We start from the raw sequence: 19,370 nt of genomic DNA, 5'->3' as shown, positions 1-19,370 counted from the left end.
TGGCCATTATTATTATCATCACTACTACTATATTACCTAGGAATGCATTACTAGGTAATTGCTAGGTAATGTAATACCTAGTGACCTATGAAAGTTTTAGAGCCTGGAGGAAAATGTTGCATCATCCTTTTTAAAGGTACTTAGAGAGCTTGCCTTTTTCAAGCTCTTTGAGCCCTGGAGGGGATATTAGGGTACTCAGCGTTTGCTTGGGCTTAGCTTTGGCCTCAGCTTCTCTCCCTTTCCCTCGTGGCCATGCCTGACACCCTGGCCTGTATTGCCTGAGGTGAAGTCACATGGCACCAGGCATTTTGTATCTCTCATTCACTGTTGTATTTCCAGCACCTAAACCAGTGCCTGGCATACAGTAGATCCTAAATGCGTATCTGTTGACTTCTAGTCTCCAGAATGTGCCTATTGTTCCCTCTTGGGTCAGAAAGTTCTCTTCTTAGTTCCCATCTTATTTCCCATCCCAGGAATTTAAAGACCAGTGGTAGTTTTGGAACTGTGTCTCCTTTTCTCCTTTCCTGGGGATCAGTGTGATGGAGCAGAAGGAACTCTGGGCTGGAAGCACGAGATCAGGGATCTCTTTTCAGCTCTGCAGCTAGAGCCTGCCCAGAAGCCTTGGCAAAGTTGGTCTCCTCCCCTCTGGACTTCGTTTCTTCTATAGTATCATGAGGAAATTGGCTTACGTAATTTCTGGAGGACCTTCCAATGCTGACATGGGACAGGTTCTCTGGGGACAACCCCCATGTTCCTGCTCCCGCTTTCTTTTTTTTTTTTTAAGTTTATTTATTTTTGACAGAGACAGAGTGCAAGCATGAGCTGGGGAGGTGCAGAGAGAGAGAGGGAGACACAGAATCCGAAGCAGGCTTCAGGCTCCAGGCTGTCAGCACAGAGCCTGACGCGGGGCTCGAACTCATGAACTGTGAGATCATGACCCAGGCTGAAGTCGGACACTTAACTGATTGAGCCACCCAGGCACCCCCCTGCTCCGTCTTTCTTAGGCCTCTAGTTCCAGCTAGCCTCACTCCTCATCCCTCATATAGAAATGAACCCAGCCCCAAAGAATGTTTTAAACAGTAGTTCTTGCCACTACGCCTTGTGTATCTAAGCTAGGGTATCTCTACCTTGGAACTGTTGACATTTTGCACCAGATAGTTCTCGGTTATGAGGGATGGTCCTGTGGATTGTAAAATGTTTGGCACCATCTCTGACCTCTACCTACTAAATGCCAATAGTATTGTTGCCCCGCCCTCCCCCATCCCTGCTCACACCAGATGTACAAACAGATTTCCTCCAGACATTGCCACATGTGTCCTGAAGGGGGTATGTGTGTGTGTGTGTGTGCAAATAATCCCTGATCTAAACACAAATTGTTCCTTAGTGTTACTTCAGATGACATTGCAAGCAGACAGAAGGTTTTCTCAAGAGACTCAAGCAAATGGGAATAGTCTATTGATCAGCGACTTCATTTTCCCTAGGGCTGGGGAAAAGAAACAGAAAACAACTACCTTACCAGCTTGAAAGTGAAAATACAAAGCTAGCCGAAATATTGTGCTGGGGCCCTGGATTCACAATGAGTTAATTCCACATATAATACACCACCAAAGATGCAAATAGGGAACGGCACCTCTTAGATCTTACCCAGACTGTGACAGCTATTGGATCTTATTCTTACATCATGGAAATTGGGTAGTGGTGGCTCTGAATACTTGATGAAAAAAGATGGGTTTTAAAAATCTTCCACATTGCTCACATTTTAGATGTAGGCACATCCTAGAGAAGGTGGAATATGAAAGCAGTTTGGAGGAAAAAAAACATTTTCGGTGGTACCACGATATTATAAACAACGTGTTTATTATAAACTTGTTGATAACGTTTTATCAACAGAAGTATGATACTGAATGCCCTGAGAGAAGTAAAAAGATATTTTTAAGACACAGCTACCAGTTTGGTAAGTGACACAAAAAAATGGGTAGAAATGTAAATCATAACTAAATTTGTAGAGTGGTGATGCATTTACAGCATAAGCAGTAATTGCCATTGGAGCCCAAAGAAAGAGAAGTATGAGCTCGGGTGACAGGAATGGTGGTCAGCCTTACTTGGGGAGAGAGTTTGGGGGCTCCAGAAGAACATGGGATACCATGATGTACTCTGTCTAAAGCGTCTGGAGGTTGCTTATGATCCAAATTAGCTGCATTTGGAAATTGGTGAGACAACATGCACTTGACATCAAGAGTCAACTCTATGGTATTTGCCCTAGCGGCTCAGATTGTTCAAAACAGAGGCGATCTCATTTTCAAAGCTCTTCCTTACTTACTTACTTATGCACGAATGCATGCATGCATGCCTGCCTGCCTCATGTGATTCCTGAGGTTGATATCCTTGGAGGTATCTTCCCAACTTGAAACTACCCCTTCTCTAGGAATATTTATCTCTATCAAAAAAAAAAAAAAAAAAAAAAAAAAAAGAAGAAGAGGAAGAAAGTCCCATGGGTAAGCTCCTGGTGGCCATGCTTTTTTTCTGAGACCAGAACCCTTACTTCAGGCCCTAGATGATGGGGTCCAGGTGGACACCTGATTCCAGCTGGATCAGATTCTGGACTAAGAATTTGGTCTTAGGACTGAGAGGCATGCCAGTGTTTTCATGCACCTGTTAATCTGAGAGGTGGTGCCACCATCTTTCCCCCTGGGAAGCCTGGAGATGCCCCCAAAAGGTGGTGGTTTGCTCTCCTGAATGAGACCCTGGGTATACTGGTCACCGACACCCTGTGGACCAGGTTATCACATGGCCCCCTGTGAAGGATGAGGTTTGCTTAGGGGTCTTCTCATAGCCCAGCCTGTCCTCTCTCCATTGGCCCTCCTTTCTCCCAGCATCCTCAGGACTCCTGCCCTTTTATGGCACAGACAACATCCCCTGCCCGCTGACTTTCCCAGGGTGTTCTGTGTAAATCTCACTACCCACACTCCAGAGGTATGGGCAATATTGTTCATGACCCCAAGGGACAGCTTTCTCTGGGCTGCGATGTTGAGGAGGTTCTGTTGACCCCAGTCACTCTGAGTGGTGGCTCAGTGTATTAACTGGCTTAACTGATATGTGGCTGCATTTCAACCGACAGGGACCGTTCACTGCCTTTGAAGTGTGGTTTCCAACCTCAGACCCCTGTGACATTCTCTCGATGGCATGAATTTGCCTAAGAGTTCTCTGGCACTAGAGTCAGACCCACGCATCATGGGAAGGATATCTATGGCTTGCAGAGGCTTCGGGAGCTGGAGTGTAAACCCGGGTTGGAAGTGGGGCTAAGGGAGCACCAGGGAGCTAGGCAGCAGCAGACACAGTCTAGTAGTGACCCCCTGTTCTCTCTGCCCTGGGACCTCTCCTTCAGGATGCAGTTGCAGGAAGGGTGGTGGGATTGAATACACAAGGGCAGGAAGGGGAAGAGTCACCTGACGCCCATCACCCATGTCTTTTTAGTGGGAGTTGGGCAATCTGAACCACTGTCCCACCTAGCCTTTGCACAATGGGGAGACAGAATGAGTACAGGGAAATGGGGTGCTGCTACAAGGGGACTGAAGGATTCAAGGTGAACATCCACTCTGGGTCCTTCAGATCACAAAAAATGTGTGTAAGAATTTGGATGTAGGTTTTAGACCCTCTGAAGGTTGTTCACAGACTCCTGGTTAACATTCCTTTTCATTCAAAGGAATTTGTTCATTCACATCATTTCCAATGCTAGTGCCCAGGGAATGGGGTTTCTGTGGGATGGGATATGTCGAAAGGATGTTAGTTGCAGACCAAGTGATTAGCAGGAACCTGTACACATCGGGAAGGTATGTAGGAGGTGTCCTCCCCTGCCCTTGGGCATGACTCAGGAGGGTGAAAGCCTAGGCTGGTGAAAACATTAGTGGGGAGGAGGTCCCTTTGCTACTGTTCCACCTGCTCCTATCCCACAGTCACCTCTGTGGCTCTGGCCACAGTAAGATTGATGTTCAGCACAGTCAAGACTCTTAAGAAAAAAAAAGCAGAGTAAAGCCTGTTAAGAGGGGAAAATTCTCCAGGGCAGAGGATTGCTAAATTAATTATGCAGATGTGAAAATTCAAAGGAAGAATAATTAGACAGCCTGTTAAAGCTTAAAAAAAAAAAAAAAGTTGTTGGCCAAACACTGAAATACTGTGGACTGGTAACTGCTTTTAAACTCAAGTAAACGAACCCTTCTGGAACATTCTACCCCACTTGTTTGGGGAGTCTTGGCTAAGTGAATGAAGTATCGAATGTGAACGGTGTAGTTCTTTATTTTGTGAAGAAAAGATAAATTCTTATGAGCTGTGGGTGGAATGAACACCAGTGCCTTCAGGGTCAGGCAGGCCCTGAATGTAGGAGAGAAGGAAAAAGAGAAAGAGGAAAGCAAAATAGAGCGTAAAGGGGACACAGGCGATGCTGGGGTAAAGGAGGCAGCCATGCGGGAATGAAAGCCCAAGTGTGGCCACATCTTCCAATTAAAAATAATCCACAAATGTATACTGGATTTTTATATGATGTGCTCTCACTTGTTACTACTGCTAGTGCCTTACTCAAAACTGTAACAGCCCTGTGTGGGCTGGCAAAAGCACACTTGTGGGGTGTTCAGGTGATCTTGACGATAAAATAAGCGTGATGGAAACACCTTCCTCATGGGGTTGCTTATGGATTCCACAAGATCAGAGTGGCAGATACCTGATGGCTCTCACGAGCCTGTCACTGACACAAGCATGGGGACTGGCCTATCTTATTTAGCACCCGAAATGATGAGTGCTACAGAGTAGGACTCAGTGAGGGTCTTTGATCAATAAATAGGGGAATTACTGGATGTTCAAAGGAAGAGAGTTTAGTCTATGGTAGTTTAATTTCTTTTCTTTTTTTTTTAAGTAGGCTCCACACCCTCCGTGGAGCGCAAGTCAGGATTTGAACTCATGACCCTGAGATCCAGACCTGAGCTGACATCAGGAATTGGACAGTCAACTGGCTGAGCCACCCAGGAGCCCCTTCTACTGATTTCTGATTTCTTTTATTACTGTTATTACTGAAGTATAATTGGCATACAGTGTTATATTAGTTTTGGGGGCATAGTACAGTGATTTGACAATTCTATACATTACTCAATGCTCACCATGACAAGTGTAGTCACTATCTGTCACCATACACTGTCTTTGCAGTATTATTGACTGTATTCCCTATGCTGTACTTTCATCTCTGCGACTTATTTATTTTCATCTCCATGACCTATTGATTTCCATTTTGAAATCCAAAGGGGAGGAGGCTGGTTGCTAAGGAGATGTGTTCCCATAAGGAATTGTCCCCTAGGAGAGAACTCTGTCAGCTCTTGGTGAGGAAGGGATGGGCCAAGAGGTAGTTATGACCCTGGAAGCGTGCGGTAACAGGCGCCCTCTGAGCAAGGCAGACCATGGCCAGCTCGTCACTTCAGTTTTGCAGCAACACCTGCCGATAGTTGTGCTACAGCCCCTCCCCATGTCTCAGGATGCAGAGCACTTGTCCTGCCCTGTGAATATACCCCTCAGGTCCCCTTCTTTCTCCCTGTTTGGATTCCTACGGCACCTCTGAAGCTTTGTCATATTCTGTCTGTTCAGGCCATTGCCTGAAACAGGAGTGAACTTCGTCGGAAATGTTGTCAACTGGCAACTTAGAAATGGGTTAAAAATTGGCCGCTTCATCAGTCTTTGTTCACCATCCTGGGTCTGGTCATGGCTTCCAATGAGGCGGAGTTTTCTTGAGGGAGGGAGACGCCCCACGGGTCTGCCTTTGTGCCTGTGGCTTTGAATCGGCATCTAGGGCCACTTGCCCTTGTTGATTGGACAGGCCAACAAAGAGACCAGACAGGGTTTCTGTTGGTCAGAGAAAGGAACACATCAGGGAGATTTGTTGCCCGTTTAAAAAACGATTGGGCATGAAATGGATACTGTTTGGATTACACAGAAACAGCCCCTCATTAGCTGTTTCAGAATCACAAAAGGCTTGATGGCTGCTCTAATCCCAGCCAGTGGGGTGATGTGGGGTCAACAGTCTCTGTTACACATTTGCATAGGGATGGGGTATTGGCAAAAAAAGGAACCTACTGTATTCCATTTTTTTTTCTTCTCCTTGTACCCTGTTGTGTACATTTATAAGATACCAGGTATCAGGTTTCAGCTCAATCTCCCTCAGTGGGGTGGGGGTGGAGTGGAGCATACTGGGGGGCGGCCACAGAGGCTGCGTATAGCAGACTCCCTGGAGGGGCTACAGTGGAGGGCAGGGCCGACCTGGCAATAGATGTGGCTTCCTGGAGTCTCCTGGGAAATAGACATGGGAAGCAAGATGGTTTCCAGGCTGTATTTTGTATAAAGATGACCTGGGACAGAAATCTGGAGAAGAAAAAAAAGTTCAGTTTGGACTGGTGGATCTGAAAGGAATCTTTAAGGAAAATCATGGGGGAAAGAGTTGAAACTAACATTGATTGAGGACTTGCCAGTGTCAGTGTTCAGCATTTGACACATTGCCTCATTCACACTTGCCAACCATCGTGTAAGAGGGATGCCACTACTCTCCTTTATGGCTCAGAGAGGCTGCATAACTTGCCTGAGGTCACACAGCACCCAAGGAGCTAAGCTCCGATGAGCAACTGGAACTGGCTGTGGTGCAAAATTCATGTTCATTTAACCTTACCATATAACTCATATACGCATACTGGGGATTTGCCTATGTGAGCAAAAGGTGGTATCCAGTAAGTCTGAGATGTCGGTTCTCTCTGGCCTATTCATCTTTAGTTTTGGCAGCTGGAGCAATGACTTGTCAAGACCCCTGTGTTGAAGCAGAGTGCTGGGCCTGTTCTGGCAAGGCCGTGGTCACAAGGGTGAGTCCAGGTCCAGAGCGAGGCCAACAGGTGATTGCTGGTGCAACTCATTTAAACCTCAACCTGTCTCAGACATCTCTGTGCTCACTGCTCTGAGGATGCATGGCTGAGGCTTGGCTTTCTAAAGTTAAGTCCTGATTCTGTCCGACTGGTGTGTTCTTAGAAAAGTCATGTGATCTCTCGGGACCTGTGTCTTTATCTAACATTCCAGGATCTTCTCCTGCCTTGGAGCCTTTGCTGTCCCTTTTCTGCATTATTCCTCACCTGATCTTCTAAAGCCTGGCTCCTTCTTGTCAGACCATGGCTTAATGTCACCTCCTCTGAGAGGTCTTCTCTGACTACCTAATCCAATGTGGCCTTCAGGAGCTTGCTACTGCTCACTCTTTTAAAATATTTGCTTAGCTCTTATTACTACCTGTTGTTTGTTCCTCACATCCCTTCTTTCATTTCCTCTTGCCTTTCCTTCCCTTCATCTTCCCCTATCCATTGCCCTTGTCCTTCCCTTCCCTTCATCTTCCCCTATCCATTGCCCTTGTCCTTCCCTTCATCTTCCCTATCCATTGCCCTTGTCCTTCCCTTCCCTTCCCTTCCCTTCCCTTCCCTTCCCTTCCCTTCCCTTCCCTTCCCTTCCCTTCCCTTCCCGTCCCGTCCCGTCCCGTCCCGTCCCGTCCCGTCCCGTCCCATCCCATCCTTGTACTAGAATGTCAGTTCCTTAAGGGCAAGGACTTGGGTCTTACCCATCTCTGAATGCCCAGAGCTTATAATAGTACTTGGCATGTAAATGTAGTTTCATGAAAGTTTGCTGAACTGATGGGTTAAAGTCTTCCCTATGTTAAATATGAACATGTTGGTCTGAAGGCAGATGCTCCAGGGACTCTTTGAGCTATGAGTCTTTGTGACCTAGAAATTCCAGCTTACAAGATTCATCCAGATACTCTTTTCAAAGACGGTTTATTCAGCATTAACTAAGCATGTCCCTTATAGCAGACACATGCCAGAGAACTTGGGGTTCAGAAATGATGAGCCTAGGGTGGCTGGGTGACTCAAGTGTTGAAACGTCCAACTCTTGATTTCTGCTCAGGTCATGGTCTCACAGTTCAAAGGATCGAGCCCCGCATTGGGCTCTGTGTGCTTGGGATTCTCACTCTCTCTTTCCATCCTCCATTCTCTATCTCTCTCCCTCTTCCTCTTCCTCTCCCTCCCTCCCTCCCTCTCTCTCTCTCCCCCACCAAACAAATAAATAAACATAAAAAAAAAGAAATGGTGAGCTGGACTTTGTTCCTAGCCTCACAGAGCAAGATAGTTACTCTGTTACTGAGCCCTATGATATTCCAGATGCTGCTTAGGTGATGGGGCATGCAGTAGTGAGGATAGCCACTCTCTGTGGTCTCCTGAAACTTCTACTTGATTACAACATACTTAGAGTCATAACTCATGTTTGTCATGTACTAGTTGCATGATCTTTGGCTAGTTTAATTTTTCCCCTTTATTTGTCAAGTGGAGATAATATTGGTGTCATGAGACACCTCTAAGAATTGAATGGTTCTCTGTATTGGACACTGCAGTCTAGACTCTAGAGGCTTGAAAGCAAGCAAAGAGTTGGAAAATTTGTGAATTGTCCAGTGTAGCTGAAGGCATGGTAAACCTTGGAGGATAAGGAGAATACAGTCTGAGAATATGAGCCAAATTCTAGAAGGGAGGTTTGAGGCCATATTTCACCTATAAGTAAAATCATACAGTGTTTGTCATTCTCTGAATTATTTCACATAGTGTAATACTGCCTGGGTCTATCCATGTTGATGCAAATGGCAAGATTTAATTCCTTTTTATGACTGAGTAATATTCCACTGTGTGTGTGTGTGTGTGTGTGTGTGTGCGCGCGCGCGCGCACATGTGTGTGTACACACACTGTCTCTTCTTTATCCTTTAATCCATATGTCACTACTCAAGTTGTTTCCAAATTTTGGCTATTAGAAATACTGCAGTTAACATAGGGTTACATATATCTTTTAAAATTATTGTTTTTATTTTCTTTGGATAATTACCCAGAAGTAGAAATGCTGGATCGTGTAGTAATTCCATTTTGAATTTTTTGAGGAACCTCCATACTGTTTTTCATAGTGGCTGCACCAGTTTACATTCCCACTGACAGTACATGAGGGTTTCCTTTTCTCCACAGCCTTGCCAACACTTATTTTTCATTTGTTTTGATACTATCTATTATGACAGGTATAAGCTCATAACTCATTGTGGTTTTGATTTGCATTTCTCTGAGCCTCTTTTCATGTGCCTCTTGGCCATCTGTATGTCGTCTTCAGAAAAATGTCCATGCAGGTCCTCTGCCTATTTTTTAATTGAGTTGACTGAGAGCTAAAATCTTTTTTAGGGGCGCCTGGGTGGCTCAGTCAGCTAAGCATCTGACTCTTGATTTGAGCTCAGGTCATCATCTCATGGTTCATGAGATGGAGCTCCATGGCTTGGGATCCTCTCTGCCCCTCCCTCCTCAAAATAAGTAAACATTAAAATAAATAAATAAAATAAATACATAAAATTCTTTTTTAAAAAAATATAAAGTTTAGAATCCACAAATTTAACAAAAATGAGAACATCATTTTCACTTCTTAGTGAAAGAAGCATTGCAGCCATTACAGTATCCAAAGATGATTATCTCCCTGCTCTGTTTTACCTGCTGGGTACTCAGTATTTATTGCTAAAGAATGAAAACGAGAGATTTTACTCCTTGTGTTTATTCCATGTTTGTCTTAGCAAACCTCATGGGTCCTTTCTCATTATTTATTGTTGCATTTGTCTTCCATGTGCAGTTAAGACCTGATTTATATTTTACATTAGCACTACAGGCTTTATTTTAGAGTAATGGAAGGGAGGTGATCAGCCATTGAGGGGCACATTGGTGAAGAGACACGCAGGAAAGAGAGCCGTTGTGGGCAAGGTTGGGACTGTCAATTGATTACCTGATGGATGCACATGGAAAAGTATTTTAGCAATGATTGAATAAGGTGGGACCCCCCAAAAAAACAAAGCAACAAGAGTAAACAAGACTTAAATGATACAGATTTACTGAATCCTTCAGTGGGAGATGCAACTGCTCTTCTCTCAGTTTGAAGTGCTTTCTAATAGCTTAGATGGTGCCCAAAGAAATCCCTGATCCCATCAGCACTAACTTTGTCATGACTGCTTCAATGTTATCAGTTAAGGAATAGAATTTAATAGCCTTGGGAACCATCCCAAGGACTCAGAAATGAGTCTGCCCTAATTGCAGAAAGAAAGGACTTGGAAACACATAGTCTCCACTTACCCATTTATAAATCTGGAGCCAAGTGTTTCTAAAAAATTAACAGTGGGAGGAATGAAAGTAATAAAAGCTTTAATTTTGATAGTCATACCTAGGGAGCCACAAATACTTTGTAACTCATTTGTAAACCTCACCCACTGGTTAGCACATTAAAGGTCTCAAAAAAGCTTTGGATTATGCAGGGTCACTTCTCTGAAAAGCCCTGGGGCCTCTCACCAGTGGGACTGAGCTCCCTGGGAACAGATGGCATGGGAAGTCTGTTCCAGGGGGTGTGGGATGCAGTTTTGAATAACTAGCTTCAACGGGTCCTGCAAGAATGAGTGATTTGCTTATGCAAGTTCTTTATATGGACTTTTACTGCTATTGATTTTCCATCTTGGATATCAGTACCCTGGAGAGCTCTCCACTTCATTCTTAAGACCCTTTAAACTTGGTAAACACTTTCAACACTTCTGAAACTTTTCTATCAAAGAGCCTCTAAGGGCAAGCTACAACATACATCTTTCTTGAGGTTCAGGGGACAGAACCTACTGCCAGCACATACATCTTTGGAGTGTCTTTATACAAATGTATATGAATTTTGTATTCTGTTCTGTAGTAGACCAGTGATGGCCTTAATATTTTAGCAGTTTTAAATTACTTACCACCTCATAAAATAGGTGCCGCAGGGAGATTAACTGTAGATTTGCATTCTCCTTGGCCCATTATAGTCTGAGATGGAAAACCTAGGTTAGATTTGTAAAACAGGAAAAGAGATTTGGTAGATACATGTGGTGTGGGACTATTTTGCCTTCTTCCACTGATTTCTGGACTTGTCAAGGGAGGTGGCAGTGAATGAGCACCATGATACATCACCAGAGCTCTGGACTTAAGTTCTGCTTCTGAGGATGCCACATTACGGAAGTAACCACTTCATCTGAGGCTCGTAGAGGTCATTTGAACAAATTGTCTCCAATTTGGGGCAGGGTTTCCCTGCAGACTTTATTTTTCTGTTTTCAGTTAACATCTTTCCCTGCCAAGCTTTATAAGACAGGGTGGAAGCAGTCAAATGGACAGCCTCTGGCTAAGGATCAGAAGGCACTAACCTTGTACATGAAGCCTGCCTTGCTGAACCCTGCCTGCCCATTTATACCTAGCACACCTCATGTTGACAACCTCCCTGACACAAGCCATTGTCTGCTTGGATCAATAGTGTTTGTCACATACTCCTTAATCATTATTTTTCTCCCCTAGCATTTTATCAATGGTGCCTGAATGTAGGCCTTAGGATATTAAGACTCATAGTCTATGACTCTGTAATAGAGACTTTTCAAAGCCCATAGTACCTTCTCTCAAAACAAACAAAACAAAATAAAGACTATAACTATGACTGTGTAAGTTTGTTGACAAGGCTTTGTTGTTTGTTCTTAGTGCACATAATTTAGAGGGGAAAAAAAGGTTTTTATTCTTCATTCCCAGACTTTATAATCTCCAAGATGAGACAAGGCAGAACACAGCTCTACTAGAGATATGTGAACTCCTTAGTTGTCGTATGGTGGTTTCAGCAGTGGTGTAGATCTGGTTAATCAGTGAAAGCTTTCTGGATAAAGTAGACCCTGAGCTTTATGTTCAAAGAGAAATGTTAAAGTTGCTTCTTGTACAAATGAGTCTAACATTTGAAATGGAAAGGGATGAATAGCACTGTAGCTCCGAGATCTTTTTTTTAATTTGATTTGATTTGATTTACTTTGCATCATGGTAAGTATACTCTTTAATTCGCATCACTCATTTTACCTTGCCCTTTCCCCCTCCCTTCTGTTAACTATCAGTTTGTTCTCTAGAGCTAAGAGAATATTTCTTGGTTTATTTGGTTTTATTTCTTGGTTTATTATTATTATTCTCTCTTTTTTATTTTGCTCATTTATTTTGTTTCTTAAATTCCACATGTGAGTGAGATCATATGGTATTTGTCTTTCTTTGACTGACTTATTTCACTTAGCATTATACTCTCTAGCTTTATCCACATTGTTGCAAATGGCAAGATTTCATTCTTTTTTATGGATGAATAATATTCCTGTGTGTGTATATATACATCTTTATCCATTCACCTATAAAATTAATAGAATTTAATTTTAATAGAATTTTAATAGGATACTTGGGCTGCTTCCATAGTTTGGATTTCATAAGTAATGCTACTATAAACTAGGAAAGCAGGTATCCCTTTGAATTAGTGTTTTTGTATTTTGGGGGTAAATACCTAGTAGTATGTTCACTGGGTCATAGAGTAGTTCTATTTTTAATTTTTTAAGGAAACTTCATACTGTTTTCCACAATGACTGTACCAGTTTGCCTTCCCAGCAATAGTGCAAGAGGGTTCTTTTTTCTCACATCCTCACCAACACTTACTGTTTCTTGTGTTTTTGATTTTAGCCATTCTCATGGCTGTAAGATGATACCTCATTGTGGTTTTGATTTGCATTTGCCTGATGATGAGTTATTTTGAGTATCTTTTCATATGTCTGTTGGCCATTTGGATGTCTTTTTTGGAGAAATGTCTATTCATGTCTTCTGCCCATGTTTTAACTGTTCTGGTATCTTGAATCTCTAAAATGTCTAGGGTTCCTTGCCTTTTGCATATATCCACTTTCTGTATTTGAAGAGCAAGCTAAAAGAGTGGTGAAGATGATTACTGAACACACCCTATGTGCCAGGCTCTGTGCTGGGCAACTTTCATGCGTTGTGTCTTCAGTTACTCACAATATCCGAGTGAAGTAGATCTCTTTGTCTGCATTTGAATCCTGAAGAGTGAGTGACCCATCTGGACCACAAAGGCAGGAAGTGGCACAATTGTGCTTTTTGTACACCTTCACCTCTCTGATCCAAACCTGTGGGTTCTCTTCTTCTAGACACACTGGTTTAATTATTTACTGGAAATTCATGGAGTTTCTTTATTTCCCCATTTTTACATGGTCAACTACTAGGACTGCTGAATAGTGACAGAGTCGTGCTCATCAGCACAAAGGAGTTCATTCTTTATGAAAAGCTACATGTTTTACAGGAATTTTAATTGTATTAAAGTGAAGTACAGGTATAAAACATAGACTTGCTGAGCTATACCCCTCTTTTAACTCTGCCTTTTTCATGGAGGTGTTTGATTTTTATTGTGCTTTTTGTGTCCTCTTATTTTCCTAGGTTATAGAACTGGTCTTACGTATCTTCAGTAATTCTGTTGCCTTTGTTCATAAGTGTCTTAGGAATAATTCCTCCCAATTACCATGAAGTAGAACTCGAGTACCTTTACTGTTATAACACTTTAATGAATTCTGGCCATTTTGATGGATGGGAAGGTTAAGACTTCTCTTTGGATGGTCTCTTGTACCCCTATTGAGAACAAAGGCCATTGTCAGGTCCTACTGTTTGTGCTGCTCCATCTGATCCCATGTTGCCACCAGACCTCATGCACCTCCTGGTCAGTGATGTGGACCATAGATAGGCTTCACAGAATCCCTGAGAGAAGGAACCACAAGCCTCACTGGGTCCATGTTGTTTTTTAAGTCAGAGAGAAAGTTAAGTTGACTGGGCATGAGCATCACCTTGAAAAGAAACTTTGACCTTCATATTCATTATAAAAGTAATATACACTTACTCAAATGTCCAGCAATCTGGCTTTGACTTCTGAATAGTACAATATTTTCTTCACAGTATTAATTTCTTCTTGTGGATCCTTTGGGCGACATGATTCTTGGGGGCGGTGGACAGGGATGTTCAACATGCTGCTTCTTGGCACTGTATTTGTTACCTTTCTCCTCATCATAAGCTGCTCATGAGTGGCCTGGTGGCTCTGAGCATCAGATTTGGTGTGAGAGTACTCTAGATTGAAGTCCAGATTTACCAACTATGTGACCACAGACAAGTTAGTTACTTACCATCTCTGTGTCAGTTTCCTCATTGGTTAATTAGAATAGTAGTACATTATTCTATATATAGTTGGTAAGTGTCATTGTCGCCACTGTCAGCCCCTCAACTGGATGATGCATTATGTAATAAAATGCTCCCTCTTTCCTTTTCTTTCCACGTAGTTAATACTACCCCCCTCCCTTTTATCCTCCTGTCTCCCTATCCCACTTTTACAAGGAAATCAGTTTCTTGGCAGAAACGTGGAGTGAGGGTCCTTTGTTTACCATCCCAGAACAACTGGGAAACTGAGGCAGGTATGGGATGATAGCTTTGAGAAAGTGGGATTGCCTGGCCTGGTTAATATACTTTTGTGGCTTGTGATTTTATGGGGCATATTTCCACTGCTGCTGTAGACTTCCCTTAATACATTCTTTTTTAATGATCAGGACTTGTAAATTAGACAAGTAGGACTTAGCAGTTGTTGCTCATAATGTCTTGTTTTGCCCATGAGCTGAAAGGCAAAGCTCTTTCCAGTCACTGCCTGTGTAGTTCCAGCCAGGCCCAGGGTTTCTCTTATAACTCAGAAGCAAATTCCAAATTCTCTTAGGGCTGGACACTTGCTCTTGCTCTGGACAATAGTCATGACTTCATTGTTTCCCCCGCTGCAGGCAAGATTCTCTAAGAAGCAAGAGAAGGTTACTTTTTGCAGGTGAGGTTTCTAGACCAGTGTATACAGACATCAGGTGTGGTGTTGGCCTGACGGCATAGGGTGTCTGAATTCATTCACAGGTCTTTGCAGGGATAGTCCCAGGAGGGAGAGGATAGTAGAGAAATGGAAGGTTCTGGTGTGTAAGTGGGTGGAGGCTAGGACTTTGTGGGCAGAAGGACTTCTCAAGGTCAGCAGGATAGCAAAGGGAAAGGTCCTTCCTTGAGAAGCAGACCTAGTTTGAGTACTAGTTTTGCCGTTTATTAGTTGTCTGGTGTTTGGAAGTTACTTTGCCATTGCAAATATTTTAACTTGCTTCCTTACTTAATTTGTTATAAATATCTACCTGTGTTAGTACACACTGATCTACTTCCTCTTTTATAACAGCTGGACAAGATTTCATGAATGGATGTCTTGTAATTAAGGTAACAGTTTCCTTATAGATGGTGTTATGGACTGAATGTTTTATATGTTGAACTCTTAACTCTCAGTGTCCTGTATTGGAGATTGGGCATCTAAAGAGGTAACCAAGGTTAAATGAAGTCCTCAGGGTAGGGCCCTATTCCTGTAAGATAGTATATAAGAAGAGACATCTCATGGGGTGTGTGTGTGTGTGTGTGTGTGTGTGTGTGTGTGTATAAAAATATGTATATATGGTCTCCGGGTGACGATTCAGCCATGGGCATTAAAAGCTGTGACCCCAAAGGCCCACTTATGATGTACATTTCCAAGATGGTGCCAACCTCTGACAAAGGTTGGTTCTACGCCTTCGGCCGCGTATTCTCGGGGCTGGTGTCCACTGGTCTCAAGGTCAGGATCATGGGGCCCAACTACACACCTGGGAAGAAGGAGGACCTGTACCTGAAGCCCATCCAGAGAACAATCCTAAAGATGGGCCATTATGTGGAGCCCATTGAAGATGTGCTTTGTGGGAACACTGTGGGCCTGGTGGGCATGGACCAGTTCCTGGTGAAGAATGGCACGATCACCACCTTTGAGCATGCCCACAACATGCGGGTGATGAAGTTCAGTGTTAGCCCCGTTGTCCGGATTGCCGTGGAGGCCAAGAATCCAGCCTACCTTCTCAAGCTAGTGGAGGGCCTGAATGCCTGGCCAAGTTGGACCCCACAGTGCAGGGCATCATTGAGGAGTCAAGGGAGCACATCATCGCAGGGGCTGGCGACCTGTAACTGGAGATCTGTCTGAAGGACCTGGAGGAGGACCACGCGTGCATTCCCATCAAGAAATCCAACCCCGTGGTGTCTTACCGGAATACAGTCAGTGAGGAGTCGAGTGTGCTCTGCATGTCCAAGTCCCAAAATAGGCACAACCAACTGTGCATGAAGGTGTGGCCCTTCCCCGATGGCCTGGCCAAGGACATCGACAAGGGCGAAGTGTCCATCCGCCAAGAACTCAAGCAGCAGGTCCGCTATCTGGCCGAGAAGTATGAGTGGGATGTGGCAGAAGCCCACAAGATCTGATGCTTTGGGCCTGACGCCAGCCCCAGTGTCCTCACCGATATCACCAAGGATGTGCAGTGCCTCAACGAGATCAAGGACAGTATGGTAGCTGGCTTCCAGTGGGCCACCAAAGAGGAAGCCCTGTGCAAGGAAAACGTGGGGTGTGTGCTTCGATGTCCCTGATGTGACCTTGCATGCGGATGCCAGATCATCCCCACTGGCTGGCGCTGTCTCTGTGCCAGTGTGCTGACCGCCCAGTCCTGTCTCATGGAGCCTATCTACCTTGTGGATATTCAGTGTCCAGAACAAGTGGCTAGTGGCATCTATAGTGTCCTGAACAGGAAGCATGGTCACGTCTTTGAGGAGTCCCAGCCGGCCCCCCCCCATGTTTGTCGTGGAGGCCTACCTGCCTGTGAACGAGTCCTTCAGGTTCACTGCTGACCTGAGGTCCAACCCTGGTGGCCAGGCCTTCTCCCAGTGCGTCTTTGACCACTGGCAGACCCTGCCTGGGGATCTCTTCAACCACACCAGCCACCCCAGCCAGGTGATGGCCGAAACACGCAAGGGCCTGAAGGAAGGAATCCCAGCCCTGGACAACTTCCTGGACAAATAGTAGGCTGCCCTCCCTGCAGTCCACTGCCCTGGGTGGGACTCAGCACAGCCCTTGCACTCGGCTGACAATCGACCACAGCAAGCCCTCGCATTCTCCATGACACCTCGAGACTGTCCCCAGTGATGCTCCACCTGATGGGTTCTGGGGCCCACTCTGTGCCATCACTCAATGTGAACACTTGCTGCCATTTCTTTCGATATTTATTTCAAGATATCAGAGGCAACAGAAATGCCCTGGCAACAGGGACTTATTTAGCCGGTGGGGGTGGGGGAGGCAGGATGGGACACTCAACAGTTTTGTTTTTTTTTTTTTCCATTTCAGAAACTCAAATGTCAACAACAACAACAAAAAGGCATTAAGAGGTTTATTTGGGTAAATAGTCTGTGGTGGGTTTTCCCCCAGAAAGGGGGAAGGAACAAGCAGGTAGACCTTTCTCTTTGGGAAGAAGCTAAAAGGCAGGAAACTTTGTGCAGCATCACCGTGAACACCCCCAGCTGTATTAGTGCCATTGGAATAATAAGTGTGATATGGTGGTGAAAAAAAAAATCAGGGTGCTCCCCACCTGCAGGCAGGAGGCAACACCCTATCTGCTACCATCAGCCTCTTCCAGAGCCTAGTGCCCCGCCCTGCCCTGTCTAGCCCAGCCATACCCTGCTCTGCCCCATGTGGGGATGCTTTGCTCAGGGATGAGCCGGCAGGGCTGCCCCAGCCTCCCTGGTAAGCAGAGACTCTGGAAACATCTGGGGACCTGTTTTCTGGCTGTGTGATCCCAGGGGTGCCCATGGGCCTCTTGGGTGTCTGAGCAGAAGGGCATGGGAGGGAGGGCCACACCCCTGCAGTCCTGCTCTGCTGGTTTAGCAGGCAGCTGCCTACCCCACCCCACCCCGCACCGAGGGCTCCAGAGTCGGCAGATTAAGCATTTTATGAATTGTATTTTAAATACATGTTTTAGAGGTGCCTGGGTGGCTGAGTAGGTTGAGCGTCCGACTTCGGCTCAGGTCATGATCTTGCAGTCTGAGTTCCAGCCCTGAGTCAGTCTCTGTGCTGACAGCTCAGAGCCTGGAGCCTGCGGGAGATTCTGTGTCTCCCTCTCTCTCTGCCCCTCCCCGCACATGGTCTCTGTCTCTCTCTGTCAAAAATAAATGAACATTAAAAAAAATTTTAAATACATGTTTTAAACTTGAAAAAAAATCTTGCCATTTGCAACAACACGGATGGAACTAGAGTGTATTATGCTAAGTGAAATAAGTCAGTCAGAGAAAGACAAATATATGATTTTACTCATATTTGGAATTTAAGAAATAAAACAGATGAACATACGGGAAGGGAAGCAAAAATAAGATAAAAAACAGGAAGACAAACCATAAGAGACTCTTGAATACAGAGAACAAAAGTGAGGGCCCCTGGAGGGTTGTTGGGTGGATGGATGGACCAAATGGGTGATGGGCATTAAGGAAGGCACTTGAGATGAACACTGCTTGTTGTATGTAAGTGATGAATCACTAAATTCTTTTCCTGAAATCATTATTACACTATATGTTAACTAATGTGGATTTAAGTAAAAAAGTAAATAAAATCTTTTTTTAAAAAAGGTATGCAGAATAAAAAGAGACATCACAGAGCTTACTGGCTTGCTGTGTGTATACACTGAGAAAAAGCCTTCTCACATAGTGAGAAGGTGGCCATCTACAAGCCAGCAAGAGAGCTCTCAAAGAAATCGGCCATGGTGGCAACGTGATCTCAGATTTCCATCCTCCAAAACTGTGAGAAATAACAGTCTGTTGTCCAAGTCACCCAGTGTCTAGTATTTTGTTTCGGTAGCCCAAGCCGGGTAGAGTAGATGGACATTCAACTTGTTGATAATTTCCTCTTACTGTAGACTATCGAGATGTACATTTTTTGCCTTATATGTTAACTTGCTGGCTTGTAGGATGTTTCTTTTTTCTTTTCTTTCCTTTTAATATTAAAGTTTTCATATATACCCAAAAGTTGATGGAATGATGAAATAAACTCCTCTATACCCATCTACCTGTATTTAACAGTTGTTAGCATTTAGGGACATGGCTGAATAATTGCCCATTACCAGTTTATACAACTTAGCCTCCATCATACACACACACACACACACACACAGTGTAAGAGAGAGGATGCTTTTAGTTATAACACAGAAAGAAAAGAGTTCTTAGGTCCTCTGTTTGAAGGGAAAAGAAAATGTCTCTTCTCAGGAGGGGTTCCTTAGGTAAGATGCACCTTTTTATCATCTATTCCTCTATCCTTATCTGTCTGTGTCCCCATCCACTCCCGTTCCCTCCCCCCCCTTCCTAGGGCATACATGTTCAGCTGTCTGTGTCACTCAACTGCCTGTCTTATTCAGACACATGGCCATTGGGCCCCTTTGTTCAGCCTCCCATGAACACATCCAGTACCTCGATTGGAAAGCTGAAAATGGTGACAGAGCTTTTCCAAACTGTCATTCTTCTCTGTTTCCAGCAGAATTCTGTGGGCAGCATCTTCTGTT

At 44.3% G+C, this 19,370-nt stretch overlaps 1 protein-coding gene and 1 pseudogene across 2 annotated transcripts in view; both read left to right on the top strand.

Annotated features, from left to right (window-relative positions):
* The window catches only part of SPOCK1 (SPARC (osteonectin), cwcv and kazal like domains proteoglycan 1), a 513,210-nt gene that overhangs the window by 331,411 nt on the left and 162,429 nt on the right, over positions 1-19,370 (top strand). The gene's annotated exons all lie outside the window — the stretch shown is intronic.
* On the top strand, positions 15,425-16,852 carry LOC122224770 (annotated as a pseudogene).

The sequence above is a fragment of the Panthera leo genome, chromosome A1, assembly GCF_018350215.1.
Source record: "Panthera leo isolate Ple1 chromosome A1, P.leo_Ple1_pat1.1, whole genome shotgun sequence".
NCBI classification, from domain to species: Eukaryota; Metazoa; Chordata; class Mammalia; order Carnivora; family Felidae; genus Panthera; species Panthera leo.
Note: the sequence above shows the minus strand (reverse complement) of the source record. Positions and strands in the feature narration are given on the sequence as shown.